Here is a 20,840-nt window from a genome sequence, read left to right on the forward strand (position 1 = left end):
GTATAGGCAGACGAGACGAAACAAAGAGCACAAGCAGGAAAAAAAGGAGAGGAGAGCAGAGAAATGCGACCGCCTTCCGTGAGAGCATGGAGAAGAAGTATGTGACAGTTCGTATGGGTGGGTGGAGCATGGAAGCACGGCAGGCCAGAACTGAGTTCACAAAACTCTTTTTATTTTCACTTTTCAGTGCAACCTTTTTACTCTCCCAGCCACACACACACACACACACACACACAAGTCGTCTGGTTGGGGAGAGAGCTTCCTCTGCTCTCGCTCTCTCTCCTTAAATAGGGCGCGGTCACTGGGGAAGACACACAAACATTAACATCAGGTGCAGTGATTCTGCCACTTACCTTCTCTGACTCCGCCCTCCGGTCACAGACCGATGCTTGACCACGCCCCCGTTGCCACAAAGTATTATATCAGTATTTACTCACCACGGAAATCAGTTTAACCTTTAACTGAACCACACTCCTATCTGTAATTAAATATTAAAGCTTCATATTAGTGGAGCTCCTTTGGCCCACGCAAGTGGAGCCCCATAGGCATAATGTGTGGATACATCAAGAAACCCATCGAGTTGTTTGCTGATGGTTTCGGTCCTGTGTGTGCACCTGCCACCCCAGGAAACCCAACAGCTGAATAGTGAGTAACCCATCAAGTTGTTTTCTGATGGTTTCGGTCCTGTGTGTGCATGCCTGCCACCACAGGAAACCCAACAACTAGTGAAGTAGAGTAGTAGTCAGGATAGTATAGTAGTGAATAACTTGTCACTGTTATTGCCTGACATTTTGTGCAACATAAGGAAACAGTATAGGAACTATAATGGTAGAAAAATAAAACAAAAGAGGCTGGCTATGATATAAGAAAATTCTACAACCCAGAAACAGATGGGAGCTCCGCTTTTAGGCAGTGCCTAAATCTATATATTAGTTTTTTTTATTCGGTAAAGGAGTAGATCTAGAGTGTCGTCAGGCATGGAGTGTTTTGGTAAACTGGGAGGGATGGATGGATGGATGGATGCCCCCCCCACACAAAAGGGCTGCACAATGGTGCTTCCTGTCAAGAGATTCAATAAAATCATTAACTACCTTTAAGGCTTCTGTAGCTGTAAACAGCAACCTAGTTAAAGCTTTAAGATTAAGTGTAGTATATGTGGCAGATCACAGAATCCAGGGACACATGACTGGCCCGGGGGCAGGGGCACAGATAGGACTTTTGAACTGGGGGGGACTGAGCTGTCAGCAAATGATTCCATTTTGTGTATATATATATATATATATATATATATATATATATATATATATATATATATATATATATATATACACACACACACACACACACACATATATATACACACACACAACCGTTCAAAAATTTGGGGTCACTTTGAAATTTCCTTATTTTTGAAAGAAAAGCACTGTTCTTTTCAATGAATATCACTTTAAACTAATCAGAAATACACTCTATACATTGCTAATGTGGTAAATGACGATTCTAGCTGCAAATGTCTGGTTTTTGGTGCAATATCTCCATAGGTGTATAGAGGCCCATTTCCAGCAACCATCACTCCAGTGTTCTAATGGTACAGTGTATTTGCTCATTGCCTCAGAAGGCTAATGGATGATTAGAAAACCCTTGTACAATCATGTTAGCACAGCTGAAAATAGTTTAGCTCTTTAGAGAAGCTATAAAACTGACCTTCCTTTGAGCAGATTGAGTTTCTGGAGCATCACATTTGTGGGGTCGATTAAATGCTCAAAATGGCCAGAAAAATGTCTTGACTATATTTTCTATTCATTTTACAACTTATGGTGGTAAATAAAAAAGTGTGACTTTTCATGGAAAACACAAAATTGTCTGGGTGACCCCAAACTTTTGAACGGTAGTGTGTATACATGTTATTTCACCTCCCTCACTGCCATCACCAGGAACTACCTGCAGGCCAGGACAATGATAACATTTTAACATAGCCTATGGAAATCCAAAGTTTACACATTATCATCACGCACAGAAATTGCAAAACTGCAAAACTAGTTTTAAAACCGCTAAGTTCCAACTGTTAAACATAGCGAGAGGCTGGGCTACGTGTGTGTGTGTGTGTGTGTGTGTGTGTGTGTGTGTGTGTGTGTGTGTAAAGTGTAAACCAGTGCATCCTGACTTTCTAACTATGCCTGTGTGTTGCGTGAGCGGCAGTCAGTCAACAACTCTTCGCAAAGTTTCCTTATGAAACAATATGCTCACTGAAATTATGGCAGGGAACGCCAGATTAAACATTAAAACTGCCTTCTGAGCACTGTATCTACAGGCTACCACCGAAAGAAGGAGGCTACCAGAAAGGCATCTCTACTCCGTACGATTTTACTTTCACTACGACATTACTTTGAACAGACCATCAAAAAATTGCAAGGTGATATGATAAAGTAAGGCACAGTTTACTTAGTCGTTTTGTGTTTTGTTTTTTTGAAAAAAACGATGCAATCGTTTTCTGCCTTTTGGCACCCTTCATCATGCCGTGTTGGGGTCCTGAACTAGGAGGAGCTGTCCCTGATATGCCTGTCAAACTTGTTGTGGGTAACCATAGCAACCAAGCTCGAGCTCGCAACCTGTGCAGTCTGCACAGTTGCAACTATGTATATACTGCTGTGCACCTCAATAAACCGAATGGTAATTAGTCTTGATTTTTCCGTGAGGTTTGCCTTATGCAAAGAAAGACAGCATAGACGTTTTTTCCTCCCTATAAGTGGGGGGGACCGAACGAGGTGAATTTAAATCTGGGTGGGACGAATCCCCTTGTCCCCCCCTCTATCTGCGCCTGTGCCCAGGGGCATTTTGAGTTATTGACAGATTCAGAAAGTACAGTTTCTAAGCTTTCCAATGATGCCTTCCATGTGGAGATCTGACAATATTTGAAGAATGTGTGGCCTTTTGAAAGTGTATACTTCTTAAAACAGAAAAGGGAGAAAATCGCCCTCAAAGTTTTCCATCTCAGTTACTCTGGGTGTAGGGCGGGGACATAATGGTGCTCATTTGCATGACATTAAGGAAAGCCCTACCCCCTACCAGCTAGCACGATACTACTTTCATGTAAACAAAGATCACCACGTCAATTTTCCTTCCATGCAAAGTATGCCCAACACAATTATGAAGTACAAAAATAAGTCCTAAAGTATACTTAAACGTTTTGTGGTTGAAAAATTACTCACACCGTAAGAAAGAAAGATAGCACGATGATGACACAACTAACAACACTAGTTACATGTAAAGCCTCGGTCACAACCGGCCGTATGTGCTCCTACGGCCGGTCTACACGCAAAAAATGCAAGAAACACACGGAGAGCGCGCATGAAACGCATGAGAGCACGCGTGTGAAAAGCACGAGAGCGCGCGTGCGATGTGCTGATTTTCGAGCTGCAGACCGGCCGCAGAGGTTCTTTGTCATGTCAAACAAACTCTATGGGTGCTTATATTTTTTTCAGGTTGCAAGACAAACTTACGGCCAACGCGCGTCTTTCTCCGTGAACAAAAAAAACCCGCAGCGATTTGGGAAACGGCAAAAATCACACGGCCAAAAAAATCGCACGTCCGGTTGTGACCTAGGCTTAACCAAACCACAACACTCTCCGTTACATGCAAAAATAACCACACAGCCTTAGATTAATAAACTTACCCCATCAGAAAGAGAAACGTCACCTTGCACACACCAATGCCTCCGATGGAATAATGTAGTCCTAGAACAGTCCGTGTATAATCCAATCATTCAAGTATTCCATTCAATCTGGAAAACGAGGTTGCGTTTTTTTTTTGCTAGAAATGGTGATCTCCGATGTAAATACCGAGTGTCTGTTTGCTTCGCGGTGTTTGCTCCTCTGCGCTCTGTTTAGTAACTCATTCCATAGTGAAATCACACGCCTGTATGCAGTTAAGTAGCCATGCGCTCAACTCGGATCATACAGCTGATTCGCGGAAAAAGAAAAACAAATGACTTAAATCATCATGTGAATGGCCCATATGGTAATTTACCCACCCCCCCCCAGCAGGCTACAGTCCTGACAAAAACGAGACAATTTGCAACAAAAAAAAAATGTATGCTTTTCCAACAAAACAATCTATTATCTGAAATAATGATTGCATTCTTCAAGATCTCAACTTGCACATGATGGAAAAAAACAAAAATCACAAATTTCGAAAAAAAATGCTTCTTTTGTGATTATCTTGGATTCGTTTCAGCCGACATGTGTCCCTGGATTCGGTGAGGGGTCACATATGCTCTTATGTCTGCAATACATTGAACTTTCATCTTAAAAAAATTCAGAAAGTGATTCTTTTTTTATTAATTCACTTGACCAAACATGATGTCAGTTTATACGTTTAATACTTTTCATGTTTATTTAGATGTCCTGTTTGTTGAGAGTCAGACATGGGCTATATTTTGGATTAAAACCTTCTTTAAGCCTTTATTTTTGTCACATGTATACTCAAGCACAGCAGAATTCCTCCTCTACATTTAACCTATCTGAAGCAGTGAACACATGCAGACAAGTGAGCAATGAGCAAACACACATACCAAGAGCAGTGGGCAGCAATGCTGCAGTGCCCGGGGATCAGTTAGGGGTTAGGTGCCTGGAGGCAGGATTCAACTTTTACTGAAAACCCCCCAATGCATTTCATGTCCAATGCCTTATTCCCTGGGCGGTTGCTGAAAAGGAGCAGAAGTCAAGGCTTAAGTGTAATTCCTTGGCTTGTTTTTTTTTTAATCTTTCCAAAGTGTCCATCATCTCTATAATTTTTGGAAGATTTTCCTCAGTAGTATAGTGGGCAGTGTCTCTGCCTGTCACGCAGAAAACTGGGGTTTGATTCCTTGATAATAATAATAATAATAATTATTATTATTATTATTACTCCTGATGTGGGGTCTGTTTTTGCATTAGGCCTTAATGTAAGAAGGCAAATGGGCTTTTTCCTGAACTGAGTGCAATTCTCTGTGCTTTCACACACAGTCTCCAAGCTATTTATACTGCACTTTATTGTGTGTTCTCTGCTCCCAATACACTTAATTTTATTACTTTGGCAATTACCAGCAGTTCGGGGTGGAAGTGCACGTGTTTGAATCTTTAACACAGAGGATACTCTGGGATGATGCTTGTGAAACTGGGATTTTCAGAGAGTAGACAGCATTCTTTGTTTCAAATTTCTGCGAAGTATATAAAATACATAAGTCAAATCCTAGCCACTAGACCACCAGAGAGTGACCAAACGTGAGCAAGAAAGGTTGCAGTACCTCTGAGGCCCACTCGTGGCTGGTTGCAATACCTTTGAGCCTCTCTACACTGTCTGGGCAAAGTACCTCTATGGTTCTTGAGTGGCTTGGCACAGTTCCTTTGCAAACCTGTAACAACTGTGTCCAGTACCTCACAAGCTTCTAGTGGTTGAGTGCAGTTCTTTCAAGGCCCTCCAGTGGTTGTACCTCTGGTGCTTCTTGTGGCTGAACACAGTACCTGCGAGGCTCCTTGTAACTGGGCACAGTACCTTTAAGGCATCTTAAGTCATGCATTCTTTCAAATTTCTCCGAAGTATATAAAATACATAAGTCAAATCCTAGCCACTAGACCACCAGAGAGTGACCAAACGTGAGCAAGAAAGGTGCTCATCATCTGGCGCTGTGGGAGATGGCTGCCTCTCCAGTAGCTCTTTAAACCTTTTTTCCACTTTTTTACTTTCCTGCTCTTCTTACAAAGACATAGTGTGTTTTTCTTCATATCCCATGGATATTTTTAACTTTAACACGCAACCAGGAGCCAGTTTTCTCACTTATTTGAGAGAGGAGCTGCTGGCCCTGAAAACAATGGGATGAGCCGGGATACGACACCCCATCCTGGAGGAGCTGAGGAGGAGACCCAGGGGCTGCAAAGCCAGGGCTAAGCTAAAAGCTAGGCTAGCGTACAACCAGCGGTGCTGCAAACCATCCATTCCCTCTGTTATCATGGGGAATGTGAACTCGCTGCCAAATAAGGTCGACGAGCTATCCGCACTGAACAACCAGCGGATTTACTGTGAGAGCAGCTTATTTATCTTCACGGAGACATGGCTAACCCACATCATACTGGATGCTAATGTGGACCTGTGGGGATTCACTGTTGTGAGAGCCAACAGAGACACTAAAACATGCGGGAAAAGCAAAGGTGGGGGACTCATCATTTACGTGAACAACCGCTGGTGTAACCCAGGACATATCTCTGTAAAGACAGTCTTATGTTGCCCGGACTTGGAGCTGCTAGCCATTAGCCTGCGGCCATATTATCTGCCGAGGGAGTTCAGTCACATGATCACCATCTGTGTTTACATCCCTCCGAGGGCAGACAGCGCCGTTGCATGTGAGAGGATTCACTCTGTTACAGCAAGGCTGCAGACACAGCACCCTGAGGCATTTATGATCATTTCTGGGGACTTCAATCATGCTACTTTGGACTCTACTTTGGCTACTTTTTACCAGGTTGTCGACTGTCCAACAAGGAACAACAGGACAATTGACTTGCTATATGCTAATGTGAGGGATGCATACAGAGTCACACCCCTCCCCCCACTAGGGAAGTCTGACCACAACCTGGTTCATCTACAGCCGAAGTACACCCCCCCCTGGTCCATAGGCAGCCTGCAACAATTAGCTCCATCAGGAGGTGGTCCCCTGAAATGGAAGATGCCCTCATAGACTTATGACACCATGGACTGGGATGTGCTGCTTAGCCCACACTGTGAGGACACAGACAGGCTGACACACTGTCTGACAGATTACCTCAACTTCTGTGCAGACGTGGTCTCCCCTGCTAAGACTGTATGGTGTTACCCTAATAACAGGCCATGGGTAACACAGGAAGTCAAAGCTGTCCTCAACAGGAAGAAGGCCACCTTCAGAAGCAGGGACAGGGAGACGATGAAAGCAGCACAGCAGGAGGTGAAACACTGTGTGAGGGAAACTAAGGACAGCTACAGGAGAAAGGTGGAGCAGAAGCTGAAGGAGAACAGCAAGAGGGAGGTCTGGGAAAGTGTGAAAACCATCACAGGCCACAATACAAAGACCAGAGTCATAGGGGGGACAGTGGAAAGGGTGAATGAGCTGAATGACTTCTTCAACCGGTTCAACCAGCCCACATCCCCCCCACCCTCCCCCTCACTGCAGCCATCTCTCCTTCTTCCCTCAACACACCTCCCCCCAGTCATCGCAGCAGCCCCCTTCTCCTCCTCCCCACCTCAACACAGACTCCTCCATGCATCACTGCAGACCAGGTCAGAGGTCAACTGAGGAAGCTTCACCCCAGGAAAGCAGCAGGCCCGGACAAGGTGTGTCCCTGACTACTGAAGACCTGTGCTGCTGAACTGGGTGAACCACTCCAACGCATCTTCAACCTCAGCCTGCAGCTGGGGAGAGTGCCCACCCTCTGGAAGACATCATGCATCATTCTAGTTCCCAAGAAGAACCAGTCAAGCAAGCTGAACGACTTCTGACCAGTGGCACTCGCTTCACATCTGATAAAGAGGTTGGAGCAGCTCTTCCTCAGCCTCCTCAGATCCCAGGTGCAACACGCCCAGGACTGTCTGCAGTTTGCATATCGGGCAGGTGGTGGTGTGGAAGACGCCATGCTCTACCTGCTACACTGAGCACACTTGCATCTGGAAAAGCGAAATGGCACAGTGAGGATCCTCTTCTTGGACTTCTCAAGTGCCTTCAATACCATCCAGCCTCTTATGCTTCAAGACAAACTGAACAGGATGCGAGTGGACCCCTGCCTGGTCACCTGGATCTCCAGCTACCTCACCAACAGGCAGCAGTATGTCAGGCTAAAGGACATCACATCTGACACTGTGATTAGCAGCACCAGAGCACCCCAGGGCATGGTGCTGGCCCCTCTTCTCTTCACCCTGTACACCACAGACTTCTGCTACAACTTGGAGCTGTGTCACATTCAAAAGTTTGCCGATGACACAGCCATCATGGGGTGTATCAGGGACGACAGAGAGGAATAGTATAGGAGCCTGGTGAGGGACCTTGCCATTTGGTGCAACAGGAGCCATCTGCAGCTCAACACCTCGAAGACCAAGGAGCTGGTCATTGACTTTGAGAGGTCCAGACCTAGGTCATGACCAGTTCTGATCGAGGGAGTCGAGGTGGAGGCTGTAGATTCCTACAAGTACCTCGGGCTGTGGCTAGACAGCAAGCTGGACTGGACTTGCAACACCAACCACCTGTACAGGAAGGGACAGAGCAGGCTGTGGTCCTTTAACATCTGCAGGAAACTCCTGTGGATGTTTTATCAGTCCGTGGTCACCAGTGTCCTGTTTTACACTGTGGTATGCTGGGGGGGTAGCACATCCAAGGAGGACACATCCAGGCTGGACAAACTGATCAGGCAGGCCGGCTCTGTGGTCGGCATGAAGCTGGACACTCTGGTGACGGTGGCAGAGAAGAGGACTATGGACAAACTACTAAACATCATGGATGATGCCAGTCACCCTCTGCACACCGTCATCAGCAACCAGAGAAGCCTGTTCAGTGACAGAATGCTCCTTCTCAAGTGCAGGACTAACAGACTTAAAAACTCCTTTGTCCCTCACGCCATCAGACTGTACAACTCCTCTCTGGGGGGGAGGAGGGGTAACAGGAGGACAGAGGACAGGAAGGAGCAGTAGCCTAGCCTGACAAAAAGCAATACTGGACAATGTGCAATTTTTTCTCTTCTCTTCATATCTTATTTTTTATATTTGTATATGTAAATACTTAATTTATCTAGAAGTTTTCTCTATTTTCTATTCTCTGTTTATCCTGTAATGATGCTGCTGGAATTTTTAATTTCCCTGAGGGAACCCTCCCAAAGGGATCAATAAAGTTCTAATCTAATCTAATCTGAAGAGGGCATCTGCAAAAATAACAAACTTAAATTTTAAATGACATTTTCACAAATTATTCTCAGGGATAGTGTTTTGTCATTTTTGCAAGTTTGACTGACCTTGATATCTCCCACAATAATATATAGATTTAGGCACTGCCTAAAAGCGGAGTTCCCATCGGTTTCTGGGTTGTAGAATTTTCTTACATCATAGCCAGCCTCTTTTGTTTTATTTTTCTACCATTATAGTTCCTATAGTTTCCTTATGTTGCACAAAATGTCAGGCGACAACAGCGACAAGTTACTCACCACTATACTGTCCCGACTACTACTCTGCTTCACTAGTTGTTGGGTTTCCTGTGGTGGCAGGCCCACACACACACACACACACACACACACAGGACCGAAACCATCAGAAAACAACTCGATGGGTTACTCACTACTCAGCTGTTGGGTTTCCTAGGGTGGCAGGCACACCCACACAGGACCGAAACCATGAAAAAAACAACTCGATGGGTTTCTTTATGTATCCACACACTATGCCTATGGGGCTCCACTTGCGTGGGCCAAAGGAGCTCCACTAATATGAAGATTTAAAATTTAATTACAGATAGGAATGTGGTTCAGTTAAGGTTAAACTGATTTCCGTGGTGAGTAAATACTGATATAGCTAGTTTTGGTGGGGATGTTCTAAAGCAGCCTGCAAAGCCTGTAATCTAGAATGATGAATACGCACGACTTGCAGTTGCTGCTCTCTCATAGCTCCAATACAGCTAGTCAGCCATTTGACACAGAACACGACACATTGGGAGTTGTCATTTTCATCTTCGGCACTGTGTCCATCTTACACTGATTCTTGGGATTTTGGATAAAGCAGGTTTTAATTTTGAAAATAAAAAATTACTTAAATTACAAAATCTAAAAAGATATATCATTATAGGACAAGGCCTTGGCTGTTTAGCAATGTACCGGTACAAGCTCCTCATTTTGTATTTTTTTCATAAAATAGGCATTTTTTCAGCTATTACTTAGTTTTTGTCAACACTGTCAGACACAATAAAAAGCAAATTACTTTGTATATACAGTACCTTGCAAAAGTATTCATACCCCTTGAACTTTTTCACATTTTTCCACCTTACAACCACGAACTTAAAAGTTTGAGATTGTGTGTGATAGACCAACACAGAGTAGCACATAATTGTGAAGTGAAACGAAAATGATAAATGGTCTTCAAAATTTTAAACAAAAAAATCTGGAAAATGTGATGTGCATTAGTATTCAGCCCCCCCGCATCAATACTTTGTAGAGCCACCTTTTGCTGCAATTACAGCTGCAAGTCTTTTGTGGTATGTCTCTACCAGCTTTGCACATCTAGACACAGAAATTTTTGCTTATTCTTCTTTGCAAAATAGCTCAAGCTCAGCCAGATTGAATGGACAGCGTCTGTGAACAGCAATTTTCAAGTCTTGCCACAGATGCTCAATGGGATTTAGGTCTGGACTTTGACTGGGCCATTCTAACACATGAATATTCTTTGATCTAAACCATTCCATTGTAGCTCTGGCTGTATGTTTAGGGTCATTGTCTTGCTGGAAGGTGAATCTCCTTCCCAGTCTCAAGTCTTTTGCAGCCTCCAACAGGTTTTCTTCCAGGATTGCCCTGTATTTAGCTCCATCCATCTTCCCATCAACTCTGACCAGCTTCCCTGTCCCTGCTGAAGAAAAGCATCCCCATAGCATGGATGCTGCCACCACCATGTTTCACAGTGGGGATGGTGTGTGCAGGGTGATGAGCAGTGTTAGTTTTCCGCCACACATAGCGCTTTGCATTTAGGCCAAAAAGTTCAACTTTGGTCTCATCTGACCAAAGCACCTTCTTCCACATGTTTGCTGTGTCCCCTACATGGCTTCTTATGCCTGTCTTTCAACAATGGCTTTCTTCTTGCCACTCTTCCAAAAAGGCCAGATTTGTGGAGTGTATGACTTATAGTTGTCCTGTGCACAGATTCTCCCACCTGAGCTGTGGATTTCTGCAGCTCCTCCAGAGTGATCATGTGCCTCTTGGCTGCTTCTCTGACCAGTGCTCTCCTTGCTCGCTCTGTCAGTTTAGGTGGACGGCCATGTCTTGGTAGGTTTGCAGTTGTGCCATACTTTTTCCATTTTTGAATGATGGATTGAACAGCACTTCTTGAGATGTTCAGAGCTTGGGATATTTTTTTATAACCTAACCCTGCTTTAAACTTCTCCAGAACTTTATCCCTGACCTGTCTGGTGAGTTCTTTGGTCTTCATGATGCTGTTTGTTCTTCAGTGTTCTCTAACAAACCACTGAGGCCTTCACAGAACAAGTATATTTATGCTGAGAGTAAATTACACACAGTAGAACTCTATTAACTAATTAGATGACTTCTGAAGGCAATTGATTGCACTGGATTGTATTTAGAGGTATCAGTGGACAGGGGGCTGAATACTAATGCACACCACATTTTCCAGATTTTTATTTGTTTAAAGTTTTGAAGACCATTTATCATTTTCGTTTCACTTCACAATTATGTCCTACTCTGTGTTGGTCTATCACATAAAATCTCAAAAAACGTTTAAGTTTGTGGTTGTAAGGTGGAAAAATGTGAAAAAGTTCAAGGGGTATGAATACTTTTGCAAGGCACTGTATTTGGTCTAATATGTATTTAGAGTTTTTAAATCGTTATCTGGCATTCTTACTACACATACAGTGGGGAAAAAAGTATTTAGTCAGTCACCAATTGTGCAAGTTCTCCCACTTAAAAAGATGAGAGGCCTGTAATTTTCATCATAGGTACACTTCAACTATGAGAGACAAAATGAAAAAAAAAAAAAAAAAAAATCCAGAAAATCACATTGTCTGATTTTTAAAGAATTTATTTGCAAATTATGGTGGAAAATAAGTATTTGGTCAATAACAAAAGTTCATCTCAATACTTTGTTATATACCCTTTGTTGGCAATGACAGAGGTCAAACGTTTTCTGTAAGTCAGGGGTGTCCAAACTAATCCATAAAGGGCCATGTGGCTGCAGGTTTTCATTCCAGCCATGCAGCAGCACACCTGATTTGGCTTATTCAATCAGCTGACACACCCACCCTTTAATCAAGGGTAGGTGCGGCTGCAAGTATTTGACTGTGTGAAGACAGTTCAGTTGATTGAATGAGCCAAGTCAGGTGTGCTGCTGCATGGCTGGAATGAAAACCTGCAGCCACACGGCCCTTTATGGATCAGTTTGGACACCCCTGCTGTAAGTCTTCACAAGGTTCACACACACTGTTGCTGGTATTTTGGCCCATTCCTCCATGCAGATCTCCTCTAGAACAGTGATGTTTTGGGGCTGTCGCTGGGCAACACGGACTTTCAACTCCCTCTAAAGATTTTCTATGGGGTTGAGATCTGGAGACTGGCTAGGCCACTCCAGGACCTTGAAATGCTTCTTACGAAGCCACTCCATTGTTGCCCGGGCGGTGTGTTTGGGATCATTGTCATGCTGAAAGACCCAGCCACGTTTCATCTTCAATGCCCTTGTTGATGGAAGGAGGTTTTCACTCAAAATCTCACGATACATGGCCCCATTCATTCTTTCCTTTACACGGATCAGTTGTCCTGGTCCCTTTGCAGAAAAACAGCCCCAAAGCATGATGTTTCCACCCCCATGCTTCACAATAGGTATGGTGTTCTTTGGATGCAACTCAACATTCTTTCTCCTCCAAACATGACAAGTTGAGTTTTTACCAAAAAGTTCTATTTTGGTTTCATCTGACCATATGACATTCTCCCAATCCTCTTCTGGGTCACCCAAATGCTCTCTAGCAAACTTCAGATGGGCCTGGACATGTGCTGGCTTAAGCAGGGGGACACGTCTGGCACTGCAGGATTTGAGTCCCTGGCGGCGTAGTGTGTTACTGATGGTAGCCTTTGTTACTTTGATCCCAGCTCTCTGCAGGTCATTCACTAGGTCCCCCCGTGTGGTTCTGGGATTTTTGCTCACCGTTCTTGTGATTATTTTGACCCCACAGGGTGAGATCTTGCGTGGAGCCCCAGATCGAGGGAGATTATCAGTGGTCTTGTATGTCTTCCATTTTCTAATAATTGCTCCCACAGTTGATTTCTTCACACCAAGCTGCTTACCTATTGCAGATTCAGTCTTCCCAGCCTGGTGCAGGTCTACAATTTTGTTTCTGGTGTCCTTTGACAGCTCTTTGGTCTTGGCCATAGTGGAGTTTGGAGTGTGACTGTTTGAGGTTCTGGACAGGTGTCTTTTATACTGATAACGAGTTCAAACAGGTGCCATTAATACAGGTAACGAGTGGAGGACAGAGGAGCCTCTTAAAGAAGTTGTTACAGGTCTGTGAGAGCCAGAAATCTTGCTTGTTTGTAGGTGACCAAATACTTGTTTTACTGAGGAATTTACCAATTAATTCATTAAAAATCCTACAATGTGATTTCCTGGATTCTTTCCCCCCATTCTGTCTCTCATAGTTGAAGTGTACCTATGATAAATTACAGGCCTCTCATCTTTAAGTGGGAGAACTTGCACAATTGGTGGCTGACTAAATACTTTTTTGCCCCACTGTGTACACTGTTAAAAGTTGAATATTCACTTTTATTAAATTTTTATACAGTTTCACGTGTACTCCTTTAAAGATCTAATATTATACAATATTTACTTTCAGCCTAAGGAGACAAAGTAATTTTTTTTTATTTAACAAACTTATTTTTGCATTAAAAGAGACTATTACTTTCATAACTCAACAGCACTGAAGAAACATGTTGTAAGCATATTCATTTAAAACAAATAAAACTCCCTCTGACAGTGGTGACTTTAGAACTGACGGTGGTGACAGTGGCCTCATTACAACATATAATTCCAAATTTCAATTCCAAAGTCAATGGCTTTTTGCTTAACAACTTTATTTGGTCCAAAAAAAAATAGTGAGCAATGTAATAAAATTTTCTCAAGGAATATAGGCCTAAGGTACAATTAAGCAATATCATTTTTAAAAGTACTCCATCCCCATATCAAATCATCATAGTAAGAAATAATGTTATTACCAGTGGGAATAATGTACAATGCATCACTAACATCTTAAACTGTCATCAAAGTTGAGTGTAATGACTATGAAATTGAGGGGGATGTTATGAATGTTGGATTTAGTTAAAGGTCATTCCATTTCCATTTGGCTTTAGTCATTGGAGAAGGGACACTGTATACTATGTGCTATATAGGTCGGTAGTAGGTGCCCTATGTGCATCCCAAATGACATAAGCCAAGTGAACATGGCATAATAGTGAATTGAGAGAGAGAGAGAGGGGAAAGCCACACTACATCCCCTAAGGGTTGGACAATAGGGAAGAAATATAGGAGGAATTACATGAATATAAAAGAGGTTAATGAAACATCACATGTCATATTGGTATTTATTGTGATCAACAATTATGTTCTAGCCTCCGTTGAGAGCCATTTGGAGGTTTTTGTCACCACCGTCAGACAGAAAACCTGATGGTGGTGACATCTGACAGTGGTGACAAAAACCTACTCTTTCACATGATATGCAGGAGTTGTTCACATTAGCCATCTTGTTTTCCCTGTTACTAGCTACTTCAGACCTCTTCTTAAAAAGTATACATTTATGTCATAATCTAATCTAATATTTTTTATACAAAAGTGACGGTGTTGACATGCTATGGCTGTGACTGTAGCAGTGTCCAAAAATATGAACAAGTTTAAGAGAAAATATCAAATTTACAGGAGCTTGAGTAATCTGGAAGCATGCAGTAGAGCTGAAGGTTTGAAAAGAGGGTCCTCGGGAATATAGTTGACCTTGTAGTTGCCTGATTTTATTGCTTTGTAAATATCTGATGGTGGTGACAAATATGTGGGACACATTTTGAGCAACCACAAAATAGTAAACATCGTTCAAAACTCACTGTTTGCAGTTTTAAATACATATAACAATGTATTCTTTCATGTAGTAAAGGTATTATTCAATTAAATTATTACTTTGTTTTTTAATCAAGTTGAAATGATTAGCTCCTATCCGAGGACAACTGATTTTGTAGGCAGTGGCCAGCATATAATCATTAAATTAATAAAAAAATAAAAACAAGCCTATAAAAGAACCTTATACATGTGCAAAGGACCCCCTGATAACTTTAATTTTTTTTTATTTATGAAAATGTTAACTTCCAACAGACTTAGCACTTTTCTTATTGGGACACGTTTTTGCCAAAGTTTCAAGAATCAGTGCTTAGCAAATTATCTCGCTAGCACAGTGATGTGCTATCTGACGTTATTTCTGTGGATTGAGCGGGACAGAAACCACCCCTCCCGCACCCAGTTTTTTCCTCGGCTCTACACCAAAATCATAGGTGACATACTTTCTTATTTTGAACACAGAATGGCAAATTTCGCTGAAAAGTAAAGAAAATACATAAAGTTTAAGGTCTTTGGTTGAAATTTTTACCCTCGTGGGCCAAGTTGCAACAGCAGCCAAACCGTGCAGGCGATATTAAAGCTAACAGAGCCTGCGCAGTGTGCAGGCAACCTTTTGCCACTACTTTACCATCAGCTCACCTGTCGCAAGTGTATTGCTATTTTCTTTCCTCGTCCATACCGTTTTAATTGATCAGTATAACTGGTTTCATAAGCCATGCTCGTCATTAATCATTGTTTGCCATAACTTCATTTTCATGCATTTAACTTTGTTGTGTGGAGTGCAGGGAAAGGCCTAGCGGCATTTTTGGATACCAAATGTTTGTCATGTCTCGTTCAAAATGCTCATTTCATGCTCATTGTCACTTACATCTCTCATCTGTGTTAACTTTGTCTAATATCAAGAAATGCAAATGTACACACGGGCTGTGAAAAACACTTATTTATTGGGTAAAACTTTGTGATTACATTTCCGTATTCACTTTACTCACCGCCATTCAAACTCCGCTACTCCTGGTTTACGTGGGGAAACCGAGGAACTGTACTACTTGGGTCAGATTGAGGGGTTTCGTGGGTGGACGGTGGGTTGAACCATTTTGACAGTGGTGGGATTTATAGAAAAATGTTTAGAAAACAAAAGATGCACGATTCATGAAAACGATTCAGGTCAACCTGCCAGATCCCGAAGGATTTCGCAGTGATTTCAAAATCAACATCACTATTTAGAATTAAATTCCTACAACTCATTTCTATTAATTCATTTTTTACACGTTTTCTCTTTCAGCTTGTCGCTTTTCTTGTGAAAGATTTCTTCGTCTTTCTCTCGCTCTTTCACGGCTTCTTTCCTTTTCTTCCTCTGTCAACTCTCTTCCCGGTTTTGACTTCATCTTTCTTTCCTTGGTTAACTTGTTCTGACATCTTAGGGTCTAAAAAATGATTATTGTGTTGCGCTGTTTGAGTTGTTCTCGGTGGAAAAAACCCGATAGATATGAAATTATCTGCAGACAAAAATAAGTTATGTCGGCGCGCTCGCGCTTTTAGTTCCAGCCAAAATCAAATAGCCAATCAGAATCACGAGACGGACAGACGTACACGGCTGGGATCCGTGTGTGTCCATGAAAAATCAACTCGATGGGTTACCAGATTTTCTTAAGTATGGAGCTCCGCTATTATTGCAGCTTTGTCGTGTTGCTCCATTTGATGGTTAAGCCAGCTTATTGTATTGATATGATACCTAGCAAACAAATGAGTTAAGTGATGGCATTAACCAAGGCAACAAACTTTCACTAAATTGCATAACCGTTTACTATTGACTGTCTGTCCTTATCTAACCCTCCAATTTGACTTATTTATTCAAATTTACGTCTGTATGTCCGTAGCTAACACTCAAATAACCTAACCAGAACATTATCAGGCTTTCTGAATTTTTTTTTTTGTATTGCAATAGTAAGGAGAACTTTAACACAACCAAACGGGAACAGTCACCAAAGGATCTCCGTAGGTTCCCACTTTACAATTATTAGGAGAAAGTTATGGCAATGTTCCATAAACCAAAACATGCAACCAAAGACTACCATTATAGATACATAAAACAAACAGTTCTGGCAAACCACAAGACAACCAAACAAACCTTCTTACCAAGTATGACAATTTTTGATCTGACTGCGGAAACAATGGGGATACTGATATGCTGCCATGTGGTTATTCAGTAGCAAAAAGAAGAAAAAAAAAGTCAGCATTTCAACTTCATTCCTAGGATGATCATATGATAATATCTAGAGGCAATTACATTGATTGGCCACAAGATGTCAGTAAAATACCAATAAGATATTCCTGCATTTGCACTGTACCCTTACTGAGGAATCCTCTTCATGCTCTCATCTCTGAAAACTGGTAAAAAAAAAATTAAGAAACCTTTGTCACATGCACACTTCAAGCACAGTGAAATTCATCCTCTGCATTTAACCCATCTGAAGCAGTGAACACACGCGCACACGCCCAGAGCAGTGGGCAGCCACACACAGCGCCCGGGGAGCAGTCAGGGGTTAGGTGCTCAAGGGCACCTCAGCACCTCAAGGGCCGCCCCACGGCAACCTAACTGCATGTCTTTGGATTGTGGGGGAAACTGGAGCACCCGGAGGAAACCCACACAGACTCCACACAGAAAGGCCCTCGCCGGCTGTTGGGTTCGAACCCGGAACCTTCTTGCTGTGAGGCGACCGTGCTAACCACTACACCACCGTGCTGCCCAAATTTGTGTAGACAAGGCTACAACGTTTTGCCATTAGAATAAATGAGAATAGGAAATAAAACCTCAAGGTCTTATTGTGCTTGTGAAGTGGTTGTTTCGTTTCCCCCAAAGTACAGGTCTGTGCATTCCTCACTGCATTGAATTGCATACACTATGTTGTCCTGTTTGTGTCTGGGTATTCTGTCCTGAGGGTGGATCAATTTCTGCTTCAGAGTGTTACTGGCTCTGAAGTGTACAGGGATGTTGTGTTTGTGGAAGATCCTCCTGAGTTTCCCAGACAGTCCAGAAATGTAGGGAATGACAATGTTCTTGCAATGTTACTGTTTGACTCAATCACCCACTGGAACACAAAGTGGGGGTTATTAGGACCTTACATCACAGGGCTCAGAATATTCCTACAACAGAGGGAAAAAAGAAAAAACACATCAAGGAAGCACTTCAGAAGTCCGAGTATACCAACTGGGCTTTCATCAAGACCAGAAAAAGATACATAACGGACAGGGAAGAAAACAGCAACAAATGCAAGAACATTGTCATTCCCTACATTTCTGGACTATCTGAGAAACTCAGGAGGATCTTCCACAACATCCCTGTACACTGTGTTCTTTGGTAGAACGACTTGTGTGCTTAGGGTCGTTGTCTTGCTGCGTGACCCACCTTCTCTTGAGATTCAGTTCATGGACAGATGTCCTGACATTTTCCTTTAGAATTCGCTGGTCTAATTCAGAATTCATTGTTCCATCAATGATAGCAAACCGTCCTGGCTCAGATGCAGCAAAACAGGCCCAAACCATGATACTACTACTACCACCACCACGTTTCACAGATGGGATAAGGTTCTTATGCTGGAACACCGCATTTTCCTTTCTCCAAACATAACACTTCTCACTTAAACAAAATTCTATTTTGGTCTCATCTGTCCACAAAACATTTTTTTCAATAGGTTTCTGGCTTGTCCACGTGATCTTTAGCAAACTGCAGACGAGCAGCAACATTCTTTTTGGAGAGCAGTGGCTTTCTCCTTGCAACCCTGCCATGCACACCATTGTTGTTCAGTGTTTTCCTGATGGTGGACTCGAACATTAGCATTAGTCAATGTGAGCAAGGCCTTCAGTTGCTTAGAAGTTACCTTGAGGTCCTTTCTGACCTCGCTGACTATTACACACCTTGCTCTTGGAGTGATCTTTGTTGGTCGACCACTCCTGGGGAGGGTAACAATGGTCTTGAATTTCCTCCATTTGTACACAATCTGACTGTGGATTGGTGGAGTCCAAACTCTTTTTAGAGATGGTTTTGTAACCTTTTCCAGCCTGATGAGCATCAGCAATGCTTTCTCTCAGGTCCTCAGAAACCTCCTTTGTTCATGCCATGACACTTCCACAAACATGTGGTGTGAAGATCAGACTTTGATAGATTCCTCTTCTTTAAATAAAACAGTGTCCACTCACACCTGATTGTCATCCCATTGATTGAAAACACCTGACTAATTTCACCTTCAAATTAACTGCTGATCCTAGAGGTTCACATACTTTTGCCACTCACAGATATGTAATATTGGGTCATTTTCCTCAATAAATAAATGACCAAGTATAATATTTGTCTCATTTGTTGAACTGGGTTCTCTTTATCTACTTTTAGGACTTGTGTGAAAATCTGATGATCTTTTAGGTCATATTTATGCAGAAATATAGAACATTCTAAAGGGTTTGCAAACTTTCAAGCACCATTGTATGTTGTTACGATCACCTGGCTCAAGGGCAATGTAACATAAAAGGAAACCACATGCAGACAGAAAAACGTTTAGAATATTTATTAAATAAAGAATAAAGTAACGTGTATGCAAGATCGGTTGTGTGTATGTGTTGCAAAGAATGTCTAGGGGTGTTCAAACTAACACAGAATCAACCAAAGGAGGAAGGGGAGGCCCCGCCAGAATGGATCACTAGTCTTTTTATACCCTGTCCAATTATAGACGTGCACCTGCGCTAGATCACCTAGTTGGACAGGGAGATAGGTTAACCAGGTAGGCAGAGCTACCGTACCAACAATAAGCAGAGCGTCACACCCTCCCCCTTAAAACAGAGGCCCACTAATGGGACTCTACACAATTACACCAAAAAAACAAGCTAAACACAAAATAGATACAAATGGGCCTTACAAAACACTATATTCCACAACAAAATGTACACCATTTTCCAACAATACAGCCATACAATAAATGCATCCTCAAATATATAGCCATACCCACGTACACCATCTCCCCCTGCAACCACCCCCAGTGTCCTGAACTTCAGCAACACCGGCACCTGGGAAGCAATTTAAGAAGAACAGAACACGGGAAAAAGCAGAAGTGTGAGAGACAGTCAGCACATGACTACAACTCACCACCCGGGGTGCATGACAAAGCATCTGCCACTACATTATCCACACCCCGGATGTGTCGGATAACCAGATAAGGCTGCAAAAACAGGGCCCACCTCATCAGACGCTGGTTTGGGCTCTGCAAAGAGTGTTAAAAAGGTTAGTGGGTTGTGGTCCGAATATACTACCGCTGAATGTGGCCCACCCCCAACATAAACATCAAAGTATTGCAGAGCCCACACCAGTGCCAGGGCCTCCTTCGCAATTGTCGAATACAAAAGTTGGTGTTTATTAAATTTTCGCGAAAAGTAACTGACGGGCCTACCCACACCCTGGTCATCCTCCTGCAAGAGTACAGCCCCTGCACCAACATTGCTGGCATCCACCTACAATTGAAAAGGCTTGTCCAGCCTTGGGGCAGCCAACACAGGTGCGGTGCTCAGCAACATCTTCACCTGCTCAAAAGCCTCTTGACAGGAAGGAGACCAGGTAAAAGGGACTTTGTCCTTCAGTAGGTCAGTAAGGGGAGACAACAGTAGAAAAATTAGAACAAAACCCCCTATAATAACCTACCATTCCCAAGAACCGCCTCAACTCCTTTTTGGTACCAGGAGGAGGAAGTTTATCGATGGCCAACACTTTCTCTCACAGGTCTCACCTGCCCCTGCCCCACAACCTTCCCCAGATATACAACTGTTGCCCTTGCAAACTCGCATTTTGCCAAATTTACAGTTAGATTTGCTTCAACCAAGCGAGTGAACAAGGCACGAATCCGACTGATATGCTGTTCCCAAGTGTCAGCTGCCACGATACAATCATCCAGGTACACACCGCAACCATCTAGACCTACAATAACAATTCATGAGTCTTTGGAAGGTAGATGGTG

This window comes from Neoarius graeffei, chromosome 4, assembly GCF_027579695.1.
Source record: "Neoarius graeffei isolate fNeoGra1 chromosome 4, fNeoGra1.pri, whole genome shotgun sequence".
NCBI classification, from domain to species: Eukaryota; Metazoa; Chordata; class Actinopteri; order Siluriformes; family Ariidae; genus Neoarius; species Neoarius graeffei.